This window comes from Manacus candei, unplaced genomic scaffold (genome assembly GCF_025592945.1).
Source record: "Manacus candei isolate 608988 ecotype Guabito, Panama unplaced genomic scaffold, ASM2559294v1 h1tg000048l, whole genome shotgun sequence".
NCBI lineage: Eukaryota > Metazoa > Chordata > Aves > Passeriformes > Pipridae > Manacus > Manacus candei.
The window spans coordinates 9754457-9777495 of NW_026138096.1; the positions used below are offsets into that span (position 1 = coordinate 9754457).

General features: G+C 42.7%; 1 protein-coding gene across 3 annotated transcripts in view; it reads right to left on the reverse strand.

Annotated features, from left to right (window-relative positions):
- FGFRL1 (fibroblast growth factor receptor like 1) overlaps positions 1-23039 on the reverse strand; it is a 173105-nt gene that overhangs the window by 66426 nt on the left and 83640 nt on the right. The gene's annotated exons all lie outside the window — the stretch shown is intronic.

The window sequence follows — 23039 nt, forward strand, 5'->3', positions numbered from 1 at the left end:
AGGAACAGGGTGCCTCACACTCCTTCAGAACTATATCTTCAGATGGCTCTTTCCAGCTGAAATTTCCCACTCTGTGTCCCAGCAGTGGAGGTCTGCAGTGCCTTACACACTGGAGTTGCTAAATTGAAGCCCACGATGAATAATAGCACTTTTGTTTCAGACATTCCCATGGTTTCTTTTGAGATCTCTCTCCCCCTTCACAGATTCTATATTTTGCTGACTTTTCCTTATATTTAAGTGTCAGCCAGCAAGGAATTGGCAACAATTGTGGGACAATTGCTTCTTCTCATCTCCCTCTTGTAGGGGAAAAAAAAAAAAAGAGAAAAAGGAATTTAAAGAGATAGTCTGAGTGAAGCAGGGAAGCTAAAACAGTAAGCTGCACATTTTTGGAAAGCATGAATCATAGAATGGCCCAGGTTGGAAGATCAAGGGCATCTGTCAGCCCTATTCAGCACTCCCAGCATCTTCTGTGGGCACAGAAAAGACATGGCCAGAGAAAAATCACCCTTCTGCTCCGGATGGAGGCCACCCTGGTTAGATGTCCCTCCTCCCTCTGTACATGGTCATCTCCACAATGCACAAAGGACTTGGAACATCATGAAGGAAGAAGACAGGATGAGGACAAATAGGCTCAAACCTGGAAGCCACATTAGCAGGACACATTCAATGCCTGGGAGACTGGGGAAAAGCTGGCTTAGGGATCTCTACCCCCTTAGACTCTATGGACATGAACTTGGCCCCTTTCTAATCCTTCACACAAGACTCCCTGGGACAAATTGTCTGGCTTATTCACTGTCCTAACTTATTCTCTTCAATCTTCCCTAATGCCAATGAAAGCCCAAGAGTCCCAAGAAACAGCTTTGCCATTTCTCCAGCACGAATGTTCTGGTTGCACACAGGAATGAGAATTTAGCCTGGAGACATAAACCCAAATATACAGCTGTGCATGGTATGCTGAAAACTAACCCAGCACAGAGAGCTGCTTTTATGGGCAGGATTTGTTTTTCCAAATGGGATTTATTTAAAAGAAAATTGAATGGTTATAAAGAGCTCACTCTAACAATAACACAGAAAATGAATCCAGCGTTCACTGCCGGCTTTGCCTCGCAGTACAATCCAGGCAGAGAAATCTTCTTTAGAGGGTCCTGGCAGCAAATGACCTGTCCTGCAGAGTAATCCATGGGGAAACAGCTGGCTGAAAACTGGGACTCTGCTAATGACTGAAGTAAGGGTAGGAATTTCACTGGGGGAGGGTGTTGCAATGCCAGTGTGAGGAAGTGACTATGGGAACACCCTGTTTCAATAACGCTGTTTCGTATCAATAGCGTGGCAAGGCTCTAGGAGACAAAAGAGGACTTTCCCCTCCAGGAAATAATCAGCAGTCCCCATTCCCTATTACACCATCTTCATCAACAGGACCCCTTAAGTCCAAAGGTCTCTTAACTTCCCCTGATGCTCCAGTCAGCTGTATAAAACTTCCTCTATACAACCTTGTTTCAATTTTCATGGTATTTGGGAATTATGGGTACCACAGAAGTATGTATCGATAAACCTCTGATGGTGTTTCAGCATAAGGTATCCATAACCTGCCCTTGGAGTTCCCTAAAACAAAGCACCTAGGACCTTCAACCCTCTTCCTTTGCCCTGTTTGTCTCCTTCGATATGTGTCCCAACAGGCCAGTACACCCAGGTAGAGCAGTTTATCTGACTATCTGAAGAACAGAAACAAAAGTTGTTCAGAGAGAAGGCTTAGCCTGGACATTAAGGAGCATTTCCTTACTGAGAGGGCGGTCACAGACTGGGACAGGCTTCTCAGAAAGGTGATTGATGTCCCAAGCCTGCCAATATTTCAAGAGGCATTTGACAACGCTCTTAACATTTAACTTTTGGTCAGTCCTGAATTGGTCAGGCACTTGGACTAGATGGTCACTGTAGGTCCCTTCCAATCAAAATAGTCTATTCTATTCTAAAAATCATTAGCCATGACCATTAATGCTTCTGATACAATTTGATTCAGAACCACAAATCTACTTCAGTGACTAATTAGGGAGACCATCTGATGTCTTTAATCTGGAGCACATGAAAGATCTTCCTTCTGCAATTAGGTACTGGGCTTCATTCACTCCTGCCCAGGACAGTGAGCCATGCACTGTTGCACAGATGTTTTCAAGTCACAAAGCAGAGTGGGTGTGGGGACAATTTTTACAGCTCTTACTGGAAACCAATTAAGGTCATGATATTGAGAAAGAGCACAGTATGGCCTTCATATTTTAAGCTTTGGAAATATCAACCCCAGAGCTGAAAGATTATTTATACTGGAAGCTGGCTATTGGGTAGCTGCCAGAGCAGAGCTAGTCAAGGGACTGACTGGTCTATTAACCCTGACATATTCCCCAGCCCATAGTCTCCTCACAGCCTTCCATGGCTGCTTCACAGATAACCCAAGAAGTTCTGACAAAACCCCAAACACAACTAATTTTTTTAACCTGTCCCAACTAAATACATGCAGGGAAGATACAGTTGATTATTTAGCTATTATGGAGGGATATCATGAAACTTGCATTAGCCCTGGGAGAGCCTTTCCAGATCCTCCAAGATCTTCACCAATTTTTCCTTTCTAGAGAGACATCACCTGTTCAGTCCTCCCCAGAATGCTCTAGTTTTAATCCAAATTAGCTCCCATCTCCTTGTCCCAGTGCTCCATCACTGCCCCAGACTTCACTCACCAACAACCTGGGATAACACCTCCAAATATCCTTTCTTTCTCCCACACCCCAAGTTCAACACTCAGCAACTCAGCAAACTCAGCAATTCAGCAAAGCTCCATATTTTTTCCAGCAAAGCTTGAGGAAAGATGACCTCATTAAAAAGTGAGCCTGATGCTTCATGCCAGCACAGAATCTACCAGACCCCACACTCCTTTACAATTATCCAAATTTCAGCAGTAATTCCAAATGTATCTGCCTTCCCTGAAGCAAAGTAGTTTTCTCCTGCATGAATTGACTGTGCTGATATCCCAAGCTCCATCTTGCCATCAAAAATGTCCTTAGTTGATTCCCACATGGGTTATTTGAGTATTAATTCACTGAAAATTGTGTAACACCTCGAAGAGATAAGACACCTGTGCAAGTCATAAATTGCAAGACACAGCATACCCAGCTGGTCAAAACAGGTGATGATCCTGCTGTATTTGGTGTTGCTGTCACCCCATCTTGAGTCATGTGTGCAGTTCTGGGCCCCACAATTTAAGAAATACGTTGAGGTGTTCGAATGTATTCAGACAAGGGCAACAAACCTGGTGAAAAGGCTGGAAGAACGTCCTACGAGGAGGACTTTGGGTTTATCTGCTTGCTCTAGTTTGTCAAGCTGATGAAGGGTCTAGAGAACAAGAGTTATGAGGAACAGCTGGGGGATGTGGAGGTGTTCAGCCTGGAGAAAAGGAGGGTCAGGGGAGAACTTACCACTCTCTACAGCTACCTAAAAGGAGGCTGTACTGAGGTGGCAACTGGTCTCTCCTCCCAAGTAACAGGCAATAGGACAAGAGGAAATGGCCTCAAGTTGTGTTAGGGGAGCTTTAGATTGGATATTGGGAAAAATTTCTTCACCACAAGGGTTGTCAAGCATTGGAACAGGCTGCCCAAGGAAGGATTTGAGTCACCATCCCTGGAGGTATTTAAAAGATGTGCAGATGTGGCACCTGGGGACATGGTTTAGCATTGGACTTAGCAGTGATGGATTAATGTTTGGACTCAATACTCCTAGACTTTTTTTCAACCTAAATGATTCTATGATTCCAGTTTGGAGAAAAAGAGGCTGAGGGGCAATTTGTCTCTGTCTCCACCTTCCTGAGGAGGGGAAGTTGAAAGGGAAGTGTTGAGCTTTTTCTCCCTGGTATCCAGTGCCAGGATGTGTGGGAATAGACCAAAGCTGCACAAGGGGAGGTTTAGACTGGACATTAGGAAGCATTTTTTTACCCAGAGGGTGGTCAAACACTGGAACAGGCTTTCTGGAGTGGTGGTTGATGCTCCGAGCCTGTCAGTGTTTGAGACATTTGTACAATGCCCTTAACAGCATGCTTTAACTTGGTCATCCCTGAACTGATCAGACAGTTGGACTAAATGATCATTATAGGTCTCTTCCAACTGAAACAATCTGTTCTAGTCTGTGCTATTCTGTTCTATTCTGGTACATTAAGCAATAGTGAAAATTAAATGGGGTATATGAATTATATGACACAAGCAGTTTTCTAAGACCTCTGTAGACAACTTGCAAGTAAATGTTTCTTTTACCCTTATGTTGGCTCATTTTCTGAGAAATCTGGTGTTACCCAGTGCTAAGGAAACCTTGTCAAATAGCTACCAGTGTTAAAAAGAGGAATTTCCTTTACTTAACCTTTTGAGGAACAAGAGGTTAACAGAAAAAGGTAAATTGTAAATCTTTCCAATTCAGAAAGTGGGACCTTTTCAGCAGCATTTTCAAGGAAATCTACTGCAAGAGCGTTCCCAGAATTAAAATGGAAAACCTGACACCTTTAACAATTTCCTGCCACTGTATAACTGTCAGCGTTGCATGGATTTTATCAACCCAAACGTTAAGTTTCAATGTTAGGAAACCTTTGCATTCATATGTTTTGGGTTGGTTTTGTACAGTTTTCTTTCCTCTGCAGCCTGAAGATGCTTAGCTAAGGAAAGGCAACACCACTCCCATGATCCGAAACAGCTCGAATATGTTGCCCTTCATGTCATGTCACTTCCACAAGGGCTGGTGAAGAAGCATCGGTGTGGCTACTATTTGCCATGCAATGAAATCCAGATGTCATAACAAAAATTAGAGCCCCTCAAAGATGAACATTGTCCTTCTAGGAGTATACAAGTGCCATAAGACCCAGGCAGAAAGCAAAAACCAGTGGCACCCAGTGGTTAAATGCCAGAACCAGGATTAAAATCATGGTTTCTTAACTCCTTGCCTCATGCCCAGTATGGTGTGCTACCCCTGTCTCCGGGGAAAAGTGGAAATTTGGCTTAGCTGCCTGTGCTGAATGTAATTCAAGTTAGAGAGGACTAAGGTGAAGTTACATCTTGTTGGGTTGATCCCACACATGGATGCACACAACTTTTACAAGCTTATCAGCCTAGATAAACTTCTCCTTAAAATTGCAATTTTTCTATTTCCTGGCCTCTCTCTCACATGTCAAAGTCAAATCAGCATCACCAAGATCACAAGGAACATTGAGAGTCACCTGCATGGAAAAAGGTCTCAATATTTTACTTCTCCATCCTGTTTATTACAGAAAAAAAAGCAGGCTTTTTTCTCAAAAGGTGTTCTATGGTATATTATTAGCTTCCTTTAATCACTGTGAAGACACTCACATGCTTGTTTCTCAGCCAGAGATGCTCAGTACACTGAGAGCACTACGTGTTATGATTTGATCAGTTTTAATAACAAAAGCAGCGTAAACATCATAAACTCAACCCACAAAGCACCCCAAAACACATACATCACTGCGAGTAGAAAGGCAGATCTAGGGGAAAGGGAGCTCACATGGAAGAAAGAGACTAAGATTACCAAAAATGTTTCCACGGTGCTGTTAATTATTTTATCCTCACCATCCCCTACAATACGCTGCCTTTAATTTTTATTTTTTTTTTCCACAACAGAAAGAGCATTTGAGACAGGAGAAGGTATTTGGTTCAGCTGTCCGCTCTCAGCCCTGCAAAACCACAGGGCACCCTCTGTATTTCCACCTCCACCGAGCCGGGGAATGACATCACCTCTGCTCGAGGGGGCTGGCGGGCCAACAAAAATAACTGTTACTGACCAAGAGCGCTGTTGCAGGGAATATTTTTGGAACCATACTCTGCATTCCTCTGAGTCCCCTGCTTCCTAGTCCAAACATATCATGGCCTAAAAATTCCTCACATTTTCTATGCAGTGTTTCCTTTGGGCTCACACAATGGGGCAGTTCTTCTGCTCAGCAGCGCTAGTGTTCTGGAAAGGGAAGGGGGAAACAAAAAAAGGCTGTCGCACTAAATAACCCTAATGGCAACCACAAGGGCCACAGTGTTATTTTTAGGTCAGAAAAATTATGCAGAAGGCAACAGAGTCACCTCAGATTTACCTTCCTTTCCTTTACTGAACAAAAGGCCAAAGAATTTGGTTATTTCTTCCATGAGGTGGTGAGAGGGACTCACCTATGTTTGTGGTGAAGCCCCAGCTATTTAGTGGGGTTTTCCATGGAAGGAGGAGGCTGGGAGGATGTGGCATCTCCCTCTGACAGCACCTCTGGGACTCTGCAGAGGTAACATAGACCCAAAGCCTCCTCACCTCTATGCTCAGCTGCCCTTCACCGCTAGAGGCACAAAACAACAGAGGCAAGTTCTAGGTTGTGTCTAGGCTGTGCAGATGCCATAGTTTTCCCAGAAGAAAGAGCAGGAGGCCCCCTAACATCCCACCCAGGTGACATTATACCAATCCCTTCCACTCCCATGTCTGTCGGTGTCATTTTGGAGGCTTTCTACTAGCCAACAAATGTCTTAGGCAAAATGTGTATACCTAAAAATATTCCAGCCTAGGCTAAGCAATGGAAAAAAACTCTTATTCCTTCCTCATATGCATTTCTACCTTTTTTTTTTTTCTCCTTCATTGGAAGAAAGTAATTTTCCTTACTATCAAGGTAAAAGTCATGGCTAATCTTGCAGGGAGAAGTTACATGTGCCTTCCAGTCCCTGTTCCACTTCTTTGTCCCAAGCAGCACTTGTACCCAGCCTTCATACAAGTTTCTATTTGCATAGAAACAGAGGCTATCAAACAACACGTGCTTCACTGGACAATACTTCGTTTCCTTTTTTAGCTGCCCAGATAAGAAAAAAAATGCAGAGAAGAAACTAATAGCGAGCAAAAGAGGCCACTTATTCTACCAATGCTCAGCACAAGGTTTAGAAACTCCCCTTGCATTTTTTTACCTCTGTTGCTCCACCAGTCCTTGATCGACTTCATCTGTACAAAGTCTGGGTCTTGCTTTCTGCTGTGCCCTACCCTCCCCACTCACAGTTGGGCCTGGAAGCATGTGTTTTTTAAAAATTGTTATATTTTTAAAGGTATTTAGATTCATTGCACGCCCAAAAGCAGAACAGTTGCCATAAAACTGTTTTCAAACACAGGAAGAGAAAAAGAAAATTCATTCTTTGGGGTGTTATAATTGAGAGACGAGGAATGGGCTGGGGAAATCAGTATTTAGGTGGAACTAATTAGCAACGACTAAAAGCTAAATGACAATGTAACCCATAGCCCCCTTGTGGGATATTCTAAAATGGCTGTGCATGTCTGAAGCTTTTCAAGGATTTGCATTATCTGCTTGGTCTACTGCTTTCACAGCTCAGATAAATCAGTATTTTCCACCACAGCATTGAGCTTGTTGCTCTGCAGAATAATTCCCCAGCCATACGTTCCAGAGATACAGAAGCACAAAAAATATGATCTCTTTTACTAGGCTAATAAAAATCAGAAAGTGTACTATATACATTTTATAGACCTCAAAGGTAGGTCTTCTGTAGGAAGAAACTGGGACTCCAGGCTACTGTCGGCACCGTAACAGGGAGAAAAATATTTATCAGCTGCTTTGGAAAACCCACCAGGCAGAAGGCACCAGCGAAGCAAAATAACTTAAGCGTAAACTTACCTGAAGCCTTCCTCTCTGAGGAGATCTTTCACGTTACAGTTTCAGCTTCCAGATTAACGCCTGTAGAGCCACAGGGGGAAAAGGGCCAACCAGCAAGGAAAAGTAATTCTCCCCCTTCGAGCCTACCCCGAGCAGGCAACTCTATACGATCAGAATGCAAAGTGCAAGGGGTCCACACCGCTGTGCTGAGCCTGCTCTGCGCCGTGCATGGGGTCACCAGCCCCTCCGGCTCAGCCGGGCTGGGGGCGTTCAGGGGAGAGAAGGCGCCTGCTCTGTGCAGAAGGTCCTGCTGATTCAGTAGGATGATCCAGGGAACCTATCCATGATCCGCTGCTGAAATGCACTGGCCCTTGAGGTATTGCTGTGACACTGAGCGCTATGAGGCATGTCAAGCACAGCCCTCATGGCTGTGTTGCTCCTTGCTGAGCTGGAGATGAGAGATCGGAGACACAAATGCCTTCCGAAAGCTCATGGGAGCTACGTCCCAGGCCAAGATGACCTCCACATGTATTCAGCTTCTCCACGAAGTGTGGGGAGGCACAGTGTGAAAACACAGGAGGGAAGGAAATTAAAAGATTCATACAGTTTTCCAGTTCAGCAAACCAAGGTGCTGAACTGAAGTTTTTATTAAGCTGAATGACTAGGCAAGAGGTGGGAAGGAGGACCCACTGATTGTCAGATTGGTGAAAGTGGGAAGAAGCTGAATACTGGAGTTCCAAGGGGGAGGGAGACTGTGCTTCAAGCAGAAGTTGAGCTCCACAGAAGGGGAGCCCAGCAGAGGCAACCCAGAGGTTCAGAGGGGCAGCACTATCAGAGATTTTAAAGATCACCTCAAGGTTGGAAGGAAGACCCCTGCACCAACAATGTGTTTACTTCATTCAACATAGCTCCTGTGTGGTACAAAGCAGAAAGTGACTTCTTCAAAGAGCTTTCTGCAAAATCCAAGTCTGTTTGCTTGTGGACAAAACCTCAGGCCTCACATATGCACTTCAGTAAATGTCCTGCATTCTCAAAAAGTTTCTAAAGACACCTGATCCAGTCTGAGATCAGAGGCAAGAATGATGTCATGAGCACAGAACTGAGCAAATGTGTTTTCATGTGCCTCTGCTGAAGGTTCTGAAGGCCTCCTAGGGTTGTTTGGGTCCAGAGTGTTTGGCCACATGGAAACACCTCTCCCCAGCTTCATTTCAGTGATCCAGGACTGAGCAGTTTCAGAGGGGGGACACAATGGTTATGCAAATAAAGCCACCCAGAGACCAGCACATTTTTTGCTTCTCTAATGACCAAGGAGGTCAGAGACTACAGGGTCAAATGACCATGAGTTTAAGCCAAAAGGTGCTTTTTACTTCCCCCAGGATGACACTTAGTTCAGATTGCACAAAGAAACATGATTCTTGCCAAGATAAGAAAGCTCTTCTTGGCCCTGAGATAAAACCCCAGGGCTTTCAATCTCACCCACCGTGGATGTGGACAGCACTCACCACTCACCCCTTCAGCCAAGCCTCAGGGAAGAGATCTGCTGCAAAGGAAGACATATGAGTGTTTGTTGTGAATGGCTTCCACTTATGTAACTTGCAACTAATTTGGGAGTTAGTCCCAAATTCATTAGCTGATTTTCTCTGTTTCTAACAAATGAACAAACAAAATCCCTCCCTGGATTTGTAGAGTCGAAGGAGATTCCAGTAACCTTGAAAGGATTGTGGGAAACAGAGAGAGGAGAAAGTACTGAGACAAAGTTCCCCAAGTGAGATTAACGTAACAAATCAGTATTCTGTCTTCATAGGAGAGAAAGGGAGTCACACAACCAGTTTAACTCAGGTTAATGAGATGAGGAACCCATTCCCACAGTCTAGTGATAAAAAACAGTGGGTGTCTTCAGCCCAGCTCTAGTCCTAGTTTCAGTGCTAAAAGATGGAACAAATTGATCTGGCTCATGACTTTGACATTTGCTCTGCTATCATCATCAGTTCTATCTGATAGGATGACACTGCTTAAGCTATGGTAGCCAGAGGAAATCCAATGCTAAGGAAATGGACATTCATTTAATGTTTATCTAGGATCAGCTCCACCAATGAATTCCAGATGTTGGCTTTAATTGTCGCATTCTGGTATGTTTAAGCAGCAGGGGTTCGTAAGGCCGATTTGTAAATCAATCTGGCAGACTCATACTGAATCCTATCTCTGCCAGCTTTCCTAAGTCAGAAGATGCTCTTAAAATGTTAAGTACTTAATGTGTCTGCAGTGGAAAAGGAAAGATTTAAAAAAAAAAAAAATCCCTTCCTCAATGTTTTTCTCCTTTTGCTCCTTCTGTCCTTCATCTCCTCCCTGTAGAACTGCAAGACAGACCATTCTCTCCAGATGAGTCCAATGAATTTTAGCAGCCCTAAAGCTAAGGAGGGCAGGTATCGGGATGCAGCCTTGCAACATGGGTGGGGAACCCTGCTCATCATTCACATACATTCCTTCTGACTAACTCCACCAATTTCCCACCAGAACCAATGGCAACTGCGTGCATGGACTACATCCAGCAACAGTGTTCCTGATATTTGAACCTTGAATTTTCATTAAGTGGGGGAAAAAAATTGATTACTGCAACCTTGGGACTCTCTCAGTCCTCTGCTTCCATATTCCTATTAGTTTTTATTTAACTGGTACAGCAGTTACAGCTCATATCCAGAGGTGGTACAGAAATGGCTTTCCTTATTCTGAATCCCAAAGCATTGTACAAGCTCTGAGTCGGACACCAGTAAACGTTGCAATGGTTTTGTGCTCAACATGACTTCACACATCAGCTGAATGTGTTGGACCAGTATCAGGGGATTGCTTATTGCCACAGCCAACTTATCAGTCAGGCCTTGCTAACAGGAGAGAAAACTATGCTAAAACATAGCTTCAGCCTAAGTGTTCTGTTCTGCTGACCATGGCAGACACTATAGCTCATTAAAATTGTTTTAGAAACCCGTTTTCTCAATTTCCTTTCAAAACACCTGCTTCTGAGAAAGCACCTCAGTATTCAACACATGTGAACCCTACTTACATTTTCCCAGGAATGTGTGCTTAGTACACACATTTTTCAAGAAGTGTCACTGGATGGTTAGGTAAGGTTTCAAAAGCTTTCAGCATTGGCAATACTCAACCCATGGAAGTTCATGGGAATTGTTCAGAAGCAGTTGACTCAGCCTCGGCTGACTGCTTTTGAAAAACTCCCCTTCATCCTCCATTTTTAACGGTCCCAGAGATAAAGTGCTGTAAGTTCAGTTTACCATCCTCCTTTAACACTACAGGCCTCTAAGTGGGATCTACTTTTTCCCTCACTGAGAACATGAAAAGCATTTCACTCATGGCCTGAGTCATGCCACATTTGAAGACAGGCCTGAGAAAAGCAGTGGCTAAAAATCCACTTTACACTCTGAGCAGAGACCAAGGTATCAAAAAAGAACTGGCTGTATCATCTCACCTTAGTAGTGGTTTAGCATTTGAAGCTAGAGAAGAAACCCCACTGCATTACAATAGAAAATCCCCAAAACCAGGTAGGATGAAGTAAGCAGTCTTGAAAATACCTTCCAAGTTCATTGGATCATAACTAAGCAAGGCCCAAAAGCAATGCCCTCCCCAAAAGTTAAATCACAATCATTGCACATCCTGCAGAGTGCTGGGGAGGCACCAGGTGTCCATGACACATCTGAAATATAAAAAGGCATGTCAGAACTCCATAAGGTAATAAACAAACTGGTTATTTCCCCACAGCAAACATGCTCCCTGTGCTAAGAGTCAAAAAAGCTGGTACAGTGCTCCAGGGATGTAGCTGTCATAAGAAAAGCAAAAGCAAAAGCACTCTTAAAAAAAGGCTGCAGTGAAAGAACAGGAATGACATGCAGGCAACTTGTTGACTTTTATTCCTCACATTTGAAACTACTTCTGTGGTCCATAGCATATGAGTGAAGATGAACAGATTTGGCCCAAAACATAAAAGAGTGCTTTCTCCAAGTACCAGATAGGAAGAATCTGGGGAAACTTTTAAAGATTTTCTCCCTCAGGATATGCCAACATGGCCTTGGAAGAACAGAGATGTTGTCACAGGATCTGCAGTATTTCCTCCCTTGCTGCAGATGCTAAAGGGTGGCAAAAATGTCACTTGTGAGCAGTCAGTCCAGCATGCAGCCTGCCCTCCTGTTAAATGTGGAGCTTTGAACACAAGCAGGGCCAAAAATTCCTAAGAAAAGCTAACACAGGTCAAACAAATGAATAGCAATAACCACATATAAGGCATAATTTCTGTATTTAAGATTTAACAGTTTAATTTATAGTTGAGTATGTCCATGACCCGGCTTTTGCCTAGAACAAGGGTAAAACGTATCCAAATCATTCCTGGCAAAGGGATCTGAAATACGGATGAGTGCTGACAGTACTGAGGATGTTGAGTGGCCAAATTCCTTTCTGATGCAATTCCACCAATCTAGCCCTGAAAGCTGTTGCCCTTTTGTCTGTTTATCATGGCAAGGTCTCAAGGGGCCACCACAAAATTCTCCATAATTATCCAAGGACAGAGCACCCAGTGAACCACTTCATTTTTCTGAAGGTCACATAGATGTGTTTTTACAATGGTTATGATTGGAGTTTTTCAGACACCTCCCTAGAGGCTCTGAAAACCATCCCAGAGGAAATAGGATGAGGGAGTTCCTAAAGACAAAGCCAATCAGTCCACTAATGTGAGCAAGACATGGTTTGCACGTCAGAAGCAAGTCTGTCAGGGTGGGAGGAGCACACCCAGCACCTTGCTGGCATTTCAAACCAAAGACACAGACCAGCTTCTCAAAATTCAACACTATTCATTTCCCAGAAGTAACGGCTACTGCATCTTCCAAGCCTCCTTGAAGGAAAGGGATTAACAAAACCACACTCAAAACAAAGCAGCTGACAAGAGACCTTGGCTGACACAACCCTCTGGACGTCCAGTTCCCACAACTTTCTCCTAGGTTGGAGTTTCTCCTGCCAAAGCACACGCCAGAGCTACCAGGAGAAGCTGAAGTGGGCTTGCAGTTGTCAGGAGACACTGCAAACAGAGCACAAACACTGGGCTGGGCTGTGGGGAGGCGCCATCCTTCTCCTCCATGAGATTCCTGGGATTGTTAGCCGTGAATCCCAGCCCACATCTAAAGTAGGTCCAACTCCCCCAGTTCCCTGCCAGTGATCAAGGAGGACTGTCACCAGTTCTTCCCTCTCCTGCCCATTCAACAAAGGTGAGATGAAGATCCTTGTCTACTTCAGTGGAAAGGTCACCATAAGTTATTCTAGTTTGAAAAAAAAACCACAAAACCAACATGGCAACTCACATGGCTTCTCTTTAAGAAGAGAAACATCTAATGCTGGACTGAAGAAAACTCAACAAATAATTTGGTGGTGATGCTTTTTCCAAGTCAAAACAGTTTTGCAACGGAGGATTCAATCCCAAATATTTCAAAGCCCTTTGTTGACAACCAAGCAGAAAACTGACTGGACTCAATAGTTCAACTGATTTGACAACATTTTTTAGGGAAACAATGAATTGGAAGTAAAAAAAAAAAAAGGTAGTAAAAGTCCTATGTATAATTTCAATTGTGTGACAAACTCAGATTTAGTGGCTTGGTTGGCATGAAGAGATCAAAAAACCATCCATATTTTGCATTTTTGCCCTATAACCTTTGTAATGTGTCTGTAAGAAATTAATATACACACACAGGAACAAACATTTCTGTAGCAAGATCAAAGAAAAGAAGAAAAGAAGAAAGACATCAACTGCCTTTGTTGCACTGGATCATTGCAATGGAAAATAAAATAATTTGTTTCCCTTTAATTTACATGAAATATTTTCTGTACAGGCCTGTTAATAATTTAGCTTGTTATTAAACAACAGCATTGTTCTTACTGTTTGTCTCCGTGTTGTTTTGCAACTTGCAGTAATTTAAAACAACCCAGAAGAAATCACAGACAGATGCATTGTGCAGAGGACAGATGTGCTGACCCATTACAGCACTTTAACAGCTACACTTGCAAGGTATGTTTATGTTCTTTGCTTTTGCTGCACGTTAAAAGAGGGTTCTCTTTAAAACACTAACTCGAGAGCTGCAAAATACATCATGGGAGCAGAAAGTGAAGGGATAAATTCTGTGTTATCTGATTCCTTTTACTGCTTATTTCTCCCCTCTTTCCCTTGGCTTCAGGGAGAGGAGTAGGTTCCACGCCCCCAGCGCGACCAGCGTAAAACTGACATTTTATGGGTGGAAACAGTCCAAGGATGGTGGCTTATGCTCTTAACATCCTGACATCTCAACCTCTGAAAGCAGCAGCGGTGCTGCTTCCAGTGGCTGCAGAACACCTTAAAAAGCAGCACGAACTGACAATGAAAATAAACTACGGTTGCAGCACTGCTGGAGTCTGGCAGCCCTTAACAAATACGGCAGCGTCTGGGTGTTAAAATACATAAATCTGTCATCATTACCAGGCTAAGGGGTCGTCATCCTATTCACAAAATAAAAGAACTGTGCATAATCAGTAGGGCAGGGAGTTCAGAACAAAGTACGCCTTTTACAAACTCTCAACTGCTGATAGATGGATGTTTGCAAGGGACTTAATGTCTTTAGCAGGGTACGTTTAAGAAGGAGTGTAGGTTTCAGAACTCCTGGGATTAGTACTTTTTTTTCTCTCCTTTTCCTATTTTATTGCCAAAAAGTGTATAATGTAAACACTCAGGCCTTCTGACTATGAAACCCACATTATTATAAAGAAAGAAAAATCAAAGCATCCTAGCACAATGATATTATTCATCAAGCACAACACAGAATATGTTCTTCCTCTCATCAAACAATAATAAATTGGATTTAAAAATAGGTTTATACACTAATTTTCAGAAGTTTTGTTGGGTTTTATTTTCCTTTTTTTCATCTTTTTTCTTAATGTGGATGCCAAAGACAGCACAGGAAAGGTAGAGAACCAGACCCTACAGGAATGTAAAAATACACCTCCTCAACAACCATACATTTTAACACGCAACATGTATGGATCAAGAAGAAGCATGTGAACAATTGGTGCTGTGTACGTGCACTTACACATAAAGGAGTCTCCAAAATCAACATTCAAGCTACACCTTATAAACTAGTCCAACTTGGCGCTGCTTTCTCGACAATAAATATTCTTCACTGTGCCTTAATTTACAAGTGTGCCTTTTGTGTATTTCTGAGTTAACTGATACCAAAGGGACTAAAATTTGGCTAAAACCCCACCATCTGTGCTATTTACTGGGCAAACTGAGGACAGCAGAGCTGTGACCAGTAAAAGGGGCACAGCGCTCTGGCACAGACCTCCTGGGGACATTGTGCCCATGGAGTTCAACCCAGCTTCAGTGGTCCTCTCAGTCCAATCAGGCCATGCTAAATCCTTCATCCTCAGCCTGTAGCAAGAAGCAGAGGGATGGAGCACAACTTCCAAGGAAAAACTGTCAGGAGTAGGGGAGGACAGTAGTAGTTGTAGGAAAGTTAACAGAAAGATCCTGCTACTTGGAGAAGATAGTCATCTGGGATGGTTGGCAAGATGGTAGACATCTCAAAACTGCTGATGCCCAAGTCTGCAATTAGCTTGATGGCTTCTCATTACTTGGGGTGCTAGTAAAAGACTCTTAACTACTATTCCGCAGTCACAGCAGACCTCGACTGGGGATCTACATCATCTTCTGCAAGCCTGCCTTCCACACACGTACGTATCACCTGCTTGGACCAGGGACTGTCTTGGCTTTACTCACAAATGCAGCCATTTCTAAGCATTATAGATATGTAGATGTGGGCAAATTTGTTGGCCATGCACATCAGCATTGCACTGTCAACAGGATAATTCTGCCCATTGGCTGTAACAAAGACAGCTCTGATTAATAAAGTCAGAGGCAAAAGACGTTTTTAGCCTCAGACAAGCTGACGAGAAAAACCCGACATGTACACCACAAACTCGCTGGGATCAGAGGCTAATTCTATTAATATCGTTTAACAGAAGGAAGCCATAAATTTCTCAGATCAAACACAGTTTTAATGTCAGCCTGCCTGGTATTGTGTGTTGCTTTCATTCCCAAACAATATTCGTGCAGCAAACGGAGCTGCAGCTCTCTATTTGCATGGGTGTAGCAGCCACTACACACTCCAAAGCATCTGCAAAGGATTGTGGGCTAAATGCATCCATATGTCCTGCATGCCTCGAATTTACACTGGCTGCAGCTCTGGTTTGCTGCAGTCTGCCACAGGATGGAGTACGGGGGGAAATTATATATCCATACACATATGTATGAATTTCATGCTTACATCCATGGAAAAAAATCTTTTCATTTCCTTTAAATTGTGAACAGGTGTTGTCACCTTCTTAACTTGGCTTCTATGTTACAGCTTCACGAAGGGAAAACAGAGATCTACCCGAAACAGTGAGGCTTTTGTTAGCCAGAAAATGATGTATTGATAAGCATATTGTAAAGTTTGTTATAAAATCAAATGAAACTAATAAAACCTAACAAAGATCTTGTAAAAACTGTGGACATTATACAGCATTAGCACTGAGTTACATTATAGATCTGGACTTGGAAGAAACAAGACTGCTGCCTAGTTGTGATATTTTCCAGGTTTTTACACCCATTCACCAAAACCATCAGTCAAACCACTCAGTGTTACATTTCTGATCAGTCATTTTTAGGACAGTTACAGTTAATACTGGCACTCACATCATCACCTTTTTATAGAGAAATCTTTTCAAGAACAAAATTGTTATGAGCTATTGTGACATCAGTCTAGTGTAGTACTCATCAAAATTATGAAAACCATTGAAATTGTTTCTCTGCAGCAATCCAGCAATAGCCACCTTTTCATTTTGGTGTATTTCTTTTTCCTCCTTTCCTCTCCCAGGATAGTGGACATTTTACAGGACTCAACATGCTGTATATATAGGGACAAGGAGTCTGTTGGACTCGGAGTGAGATCCCCCAAATAAGGAGGAAATTAAGCATCCCTGAAATTCAGAGGTTAGGAATGCCTGGTTGCTTTTATATTTCTTTTAACATGCTTGTGCTGTCCCTGAGCAACATCAAACTTGGTCAGGGTGTGTGTCTTTATGCCTACGCTAATAAACACTTGGAAGAAAGAGCCCTTGCTTGGGTGAGGGCATCATTAATCAACCATGAGTCACTTCCAGTGGAAAAGGAGCTTCATTTCCAAGTGAAGAGTTTTTAGCTATGAGTTTGCACCAAGACATGAAAATACATTTTATGTACCAAGCATTTCACTGACTCTCATGCCCAGTGACAGTCTCTTCCCACAGACTGACACACAGGACCCTCACTTGGCAACACCACTGAGACAGGTCTTGTTATGAACCAAAACCATATCTGCACCTCCACAGAGGGTGACCCAGTGGCACCACACCACAAGCTGACAAGGAGTCCTTGTGCAATGGTTGCCCTGGGTAGGCCTTGGGTAGGCTCCCCTTTTCTGCTCAGCTCCCAAAGGCCCAAACCAATCTGAGCTTTAATTAGCAACATAACCATTACTAAGCACCAGTGACTATGGCCAGATCCTCATCTGGTGTTAATCACGCTGCGTGTGCACAGGAGGCCACCAACGTAGATCCAGCTGCTGGACTGGGGCCTTAACAAATTAAACACGAGAACTTTGTTACTGTTTATTGTCACAAGGAACTCTTCATTTCCATATAACAACTGACTAATCATCATTAGTCATGACTGTGTGTCCTGTGATTGTGTTAATGGTCCTACACTGGATGGACTGCCCTTTGCACTTTGTGTTGAGGTAAACGCACTTAAGACATTTTGCTAACTCCATACCATGACCAGCACAAGCTCTACCACCTTATTCTCAAATGCAAAAACTGCACCTTTTAGTTCTTTTTTTTAAGTGTTGACTCATTTCAGCTTTTGCTTAGCATTAGCAGACCCTTAGTGCACACATTGCTGACTCAACATTGATTCACATCTTGCTGAGCACATCCCTCGCTGCTCCCCAGAGTTTATTAAGAGGCCAAAACCCAAACATAAATGAATTTGTCATGCTTTTCCAAGATGGCTGGTGGCACCTGACTGGGCTAGAAATGTTTTCTCAGCTTTTGCACTGTAAATGAGTTCTGAGACACGGATTGATGACTTCATTGGAGAAGTGTAATGCAAACCATATTTTACTGTACTTGAATTTTTTTCACACAGTATTTTCTACTACTATGAGCAGAAAAAAGGACATTAGAATAAATATCCATTCAGACATGGCCATGATTTTTTTTTCAGGATACTTATGCTGACTGTTTAAAAAAATGGTTATTTTAATGCAAATTTTTCACACATGCCTGTTATCAAAGAGAGCTGTCTTTGGACAAGCTGTAAAAAAGCATAAAATAGCAGCTGGCTCAGCAGGAAAAAGCTACTTTAAAGATAAATCATCTGATGTCAGTGCAGATTCGCAAAGCAATCTATTGCAACAGACAGACAGCAGACATTAAATAGCAAATTAGTTTGAGATGTCGTTCAAATTCTGAACAGCCCATCAGAGGTTTAGGACAACAGGATACGCTCTTCCTCCTGCTCTCTGCATCAAGATTTTGCTACTCTACAGACCAAATGGAAGGTCACTCAGAGGGTCAGGCACCAGAGAGAGATATGAACTGGATAGATGACGGATTCTTCACCAAAATCTTCCTCCAAAAACACAAGAAGAAGAGAATAAACAACTGCAGCAAGAAAAAGAAATACTGAAGAAGCTGTTCCTTGGATTTTCACGTTATTTTTCATTTTTTCATTATTTACACATTATTTTACATTTATTTTTCGTGCTGAGATGCACCCAAGCGAGATGTGTCCTTGGCAGTTTACAAACACCAAGTGAAGCAAGAAGGCTACAGTGCAGAGACAATTCCAAACCCTGCTCTTGTTGCTGGTTTGTTGGGGGTTTTTTCTGTGCTACAGAAGGTAATAAGAGTCATGGATGCAGATGTGAAAACAGAGACAGTTTGATCTTTCATCACTTGGTTGAGCAACTGATGCAAGATGAAGTATTTACCAGCAGCACCTGTAGCAATAGCCCTGCATGTTGTAATGCTGGCACACCTTGCAGGATTTGGCCCATAACACTTCTGCAAGAGAAAAGTCCTCTGTGTTGTGCATTACTGAAAGAGGTCATTGTGCTACAGCATAAATATTTACCTATAGTCCTTCCTACAGCTGTTCACCAACAATTTTCCCTTCAGAAAATGTCCAGACCTCTGGAACTAGGGATACTGTTTATTATTGCAGAAGGAGATGGTTACGGACGTTCTCGAGCACTTCCATGTTAGAATACTTTGTTTTCTAAGTTATTTGTAAGTCAGGAAAATCTCACCCATTTGGGCTAAGATTTCCCAGGGAGGGTTGACGGCTGGAGTGCGTGAGGCTCCATGTGTGCAACCTCACAGTTTCTCCAAGCTGGTCACAGCTCGACAGAGGCTTCAGTTACACCACCACCTGCTATTTTTTTTTCCTGCAGAACATGCCTCCATTCAGCACACAAGGTGGATAGTTTTCAAATATGGAGCAGCTATTCAACACTTTGTTTCTTCCTCTTTGGCCTTAGGTTTCCTTTTAGAACATGCTGGCAAGGAATTTTTTAATTCTGCAGTAAAGAAACCGCAGGCTTCAACCAAGCATAAACAAAATGATGTTACTTTTCATACCTTTAGGTTATAAATCAGCTCTTCTGAATTGATTCAGCTGCAGAAAACCCCCTTAAAAATAAGATATTCATGGGAATCATTGTACATATAATTTTTTGGGAAGGTACAGCACATTTGTTTTGATGAGCTACACATAATTCCCTAAAATAAGGAACCATTGTACTTAATAACTGCAATGTGACTTAATACTGATTAAAGTTACTCTTCCAGCATTCGTACGTCTGCCTGCAGTGTAATTGGCATCCCAAATCTTGTGGTGAGCCACAAAAACTATTAAGGACAGCTAAGAGAGGAAATTGTAGTTTTGACTTATACTGGTAATCTGCTTTTACTGGCTTACATTTCATGCAGGGGTGTATTAGAGCAGGATTCCTTGGATCTTTGGGATCCAGGCCCTGCAGCCTGAGAAGATGGGGAAATAAGCAGAGCAGAAACCAATTGCTACCATCTGGGTTGGCAAAATCTATGTCTGAGAAGGAAGATCAAAAACGTAATATAAGAGAAGACTCCCTTCCAACAGAGCAGTAGGAAGATGCTAAATTAGGAAGAAAAGGCTTTAGTAAGTGTTATGAAGGAGGAATAGTCTTTTATGGTGAGATTTAAGAGGTTTAGACACAACTCAGAGCCACAGCTCGTATTTTATGTGGTCTTGGCCTAATCACCTGGTCTCTCTTTGTCCTAGTTACCATCTGTAAAATCACTGTAATCCGTCTCACCCTCACTTGCAGACTGAGAAGTTCTCCAGCCAGGCAATGAGTAGGCACGTCTACCAGACGTGTAGAGGCAGACCTAAGTCTGCTCTGCTCGTGCACTCAGCTGGCTGGTTGCAAGCAAGATCTGTCCTGAAAGCCTCAAAGCAACATCCAAACAGGCTTTTGCCTAAATTGTTACATCTCACAGAGTCCAACCATGGAGCTCACCTCTGCCATGTCTGCCTCCCCTCAACAATGTTGGTGGATCCACTGCCCTTTTTACTCTTTTGTAAAATGTCACAATATTTGTTGCTTTTCTGTACCATAATGGAATACAGATGTTAATAAGAGTTAAGATTAATAAGAATTACACAGCACTGAATGCAGGCAGAGAGGCTGAAGACTGGTGAATTTAGTCTCACCTCTCTGTAGGATCTTGGGTAAACCATCATCTTATCCTGCTGCAGCCCACATGTATATAGCACAGGGGTAACAAATCCTTACTTGTCAATGGTGTGGCATAGCTCACTTAAAAGCATACAGCATAACTCCAAAACCTTTCAATAAGCTACTGTATATTTTCCAGATATTATTGATTAAATTTCCAGAATGTTTTCATGTCAATATGAATTTTATTTTTTCAAGTCCCAATGTTTAATGAATCCTTTAATGGTATTCTAGATTTAATATCTTAACCACCTTGCCCATGTCTGACACCTGTGTGGTTTTACATGTTTGCTGTTAGCAGTAAAGCTGGAATAAGAGGGTTTTTTCTCCTTTGAAGGACTGGGAGAATAGAGAGGCCATATGGTTCAAAAAGCCACTCTGCCTAATGAAGTTTGTGCTTTCTGGAGCACAAACAAAAAAGCTCCATCAATTTGATCTTCATTGTCAAAACTGACATGCAGTTGGTTTTAAAACACTGCCTCCTTCTCAAAAATCAACAAGGGATTGATTTTCTCTCAACCAAAAGCATTTTTGCCAAGATGAACACGAGCATCTGGTCAGTGCATTAAGTGTCTGGGTCCTTTGAAAGAATAAGTCAGTGATACCTTGTGTTTACTTGCAGAGCTTGACAAGAAAGACACAAGGGGAACATTTGTTTTCAGGGGAAACTGTTCTAGTGAAAAGCAATTGGTTTGAAATACCACATGAACACAACAGTACCACTGGAGATGAGGGATGTAAGTAATCCATCAAAAATGGTCTGAGCAAGAAGAATGCACAATGGTACACTGTGAGACGAGGAAGGAAGGTGCAAAAGAGTCTAGGAAGTACTGGTTTTTACAACAGGGATGCATGGAGATGAACGATACCTCAGCCCATATGTCTGCCACACTTTTAGGTTAAAGTTATCCTTCTCTTGGCACTTGGTGATCAATATTTGTTTGCATAGGGCTCAATCTCACACCCCCAGAGGCCAGTAGGAGTTTGCCATTTCCTTCCACAGCTGCCTGACGAGGCTCTAAATAACTAGTGTTTGTGCCCAGGGTTTTTCAGTGCCAAGTATAATGAACACTATTGTTCTTAACACAATTAAATTTGATAATCCAATTTCCCTGAGCAACTGAATTGGAGTTTTTGTCTCAATCTTTCCTGAATTCTAGTCCAACTTTTACCCTGTGCCTCCTGGCTTTTCCCTTTCATTTGCTTTGGTTGTGGTACCAGGAATAAGGCAGAGTCTTCTTTGACTCACAGATGCCTTGATGCCTCTGCCTTGGAATAATGGGATCTAGCTTGGCCTCTGAGCTCCACAGAAGATACAGCATGACACAGAAGATCAAAGACTGTGGCAACCTCCACATATTGCAAAAGCACAAGCTGGACTGAAACAGGCTCCTATAGCATTCCTTTCTCCCCACCAAAAAGTCTGGAAAGCACATCCAAAAGGAGTCTGTATAGACGTGACCCTGTATGACTATTTCCACTTCACCATTTTTGTTCAGTGTAGCATAAAGAAATGGATGAATGTGGCTAAGAAAAAGGTGAACAAGGAAAACAAAATCCCCAAACTATGTAAACAGTAAGGTGCCTTCTGCAGCTCTATCCCACTGATGCTGCAGGAGTCATATCACCAGAGGGTTTCCCTCATCTAGGCATCTCATTCCAGATAAGATATTTACATTCTGGTTTCTTTCCTATACCAGCTGTGCAGCAAAGTGCATTCTCCAAGAATCACCTTGTTATCGAGTGATAATCCTTCATCAAGCAGCAGCAAGTGTTTGCTACATGCTCTGAGTCCACGGCAGCCCTTTTTCTGCAGAGGTGAAGAAGAAGAAATAGAAAAAAAACAGGCCAAGTGCCAACCAGTAGGCAGCTGGAAACTGCCCTGAACTCTGTCCTCATTTCCACTGTCTCACAGAAACAGAACTTTGTAGACCAGATACTTGGAGTGCTGATCATGCAATGGGTGAGTAAGACACCTGATCTCACACCCTGCTTTGTAACCCTCCCCACTGCTCCCTAAGCATCCTCTAGCATGCTGATTTTCACCCAGCTCTTTCCCTTTTCACAGACAAGGATCAATGAACCTATTTTTGTGGCATCTTCAGCAGAGGAATCTCTGATTACTCTGAAAAGTGTCTTTGGGAGTCTTCAGGAATGCTCAGTCCAGCAAGTGATCCCAAAATCTCACCGCTGGTCCAAGCAAGTCCTTTGAAGATGGCCAAAAGCATTGCCAGTGAACCCATGGTCACTGAGACAGCACCTGAAGCTTTTTCAATCCTGCTTCCATCAAGAGGATTTCTCAGGAGCTGAGCATCCCTGGGTTACATGCCAGCTCTTGTTTCAACCCAAATATTATTATTCCTGAAGACACCATGCTTTGTAAAAGCTCAGTACATGGATCTCCCTGCTGTGCATTTTTATATGGGTGCCTCAACATTTGTTTTGAGAACTATCCTGTTCCAACAGCAAACATAAAGATCAGTGTGACCTCTCGTTATCGCACA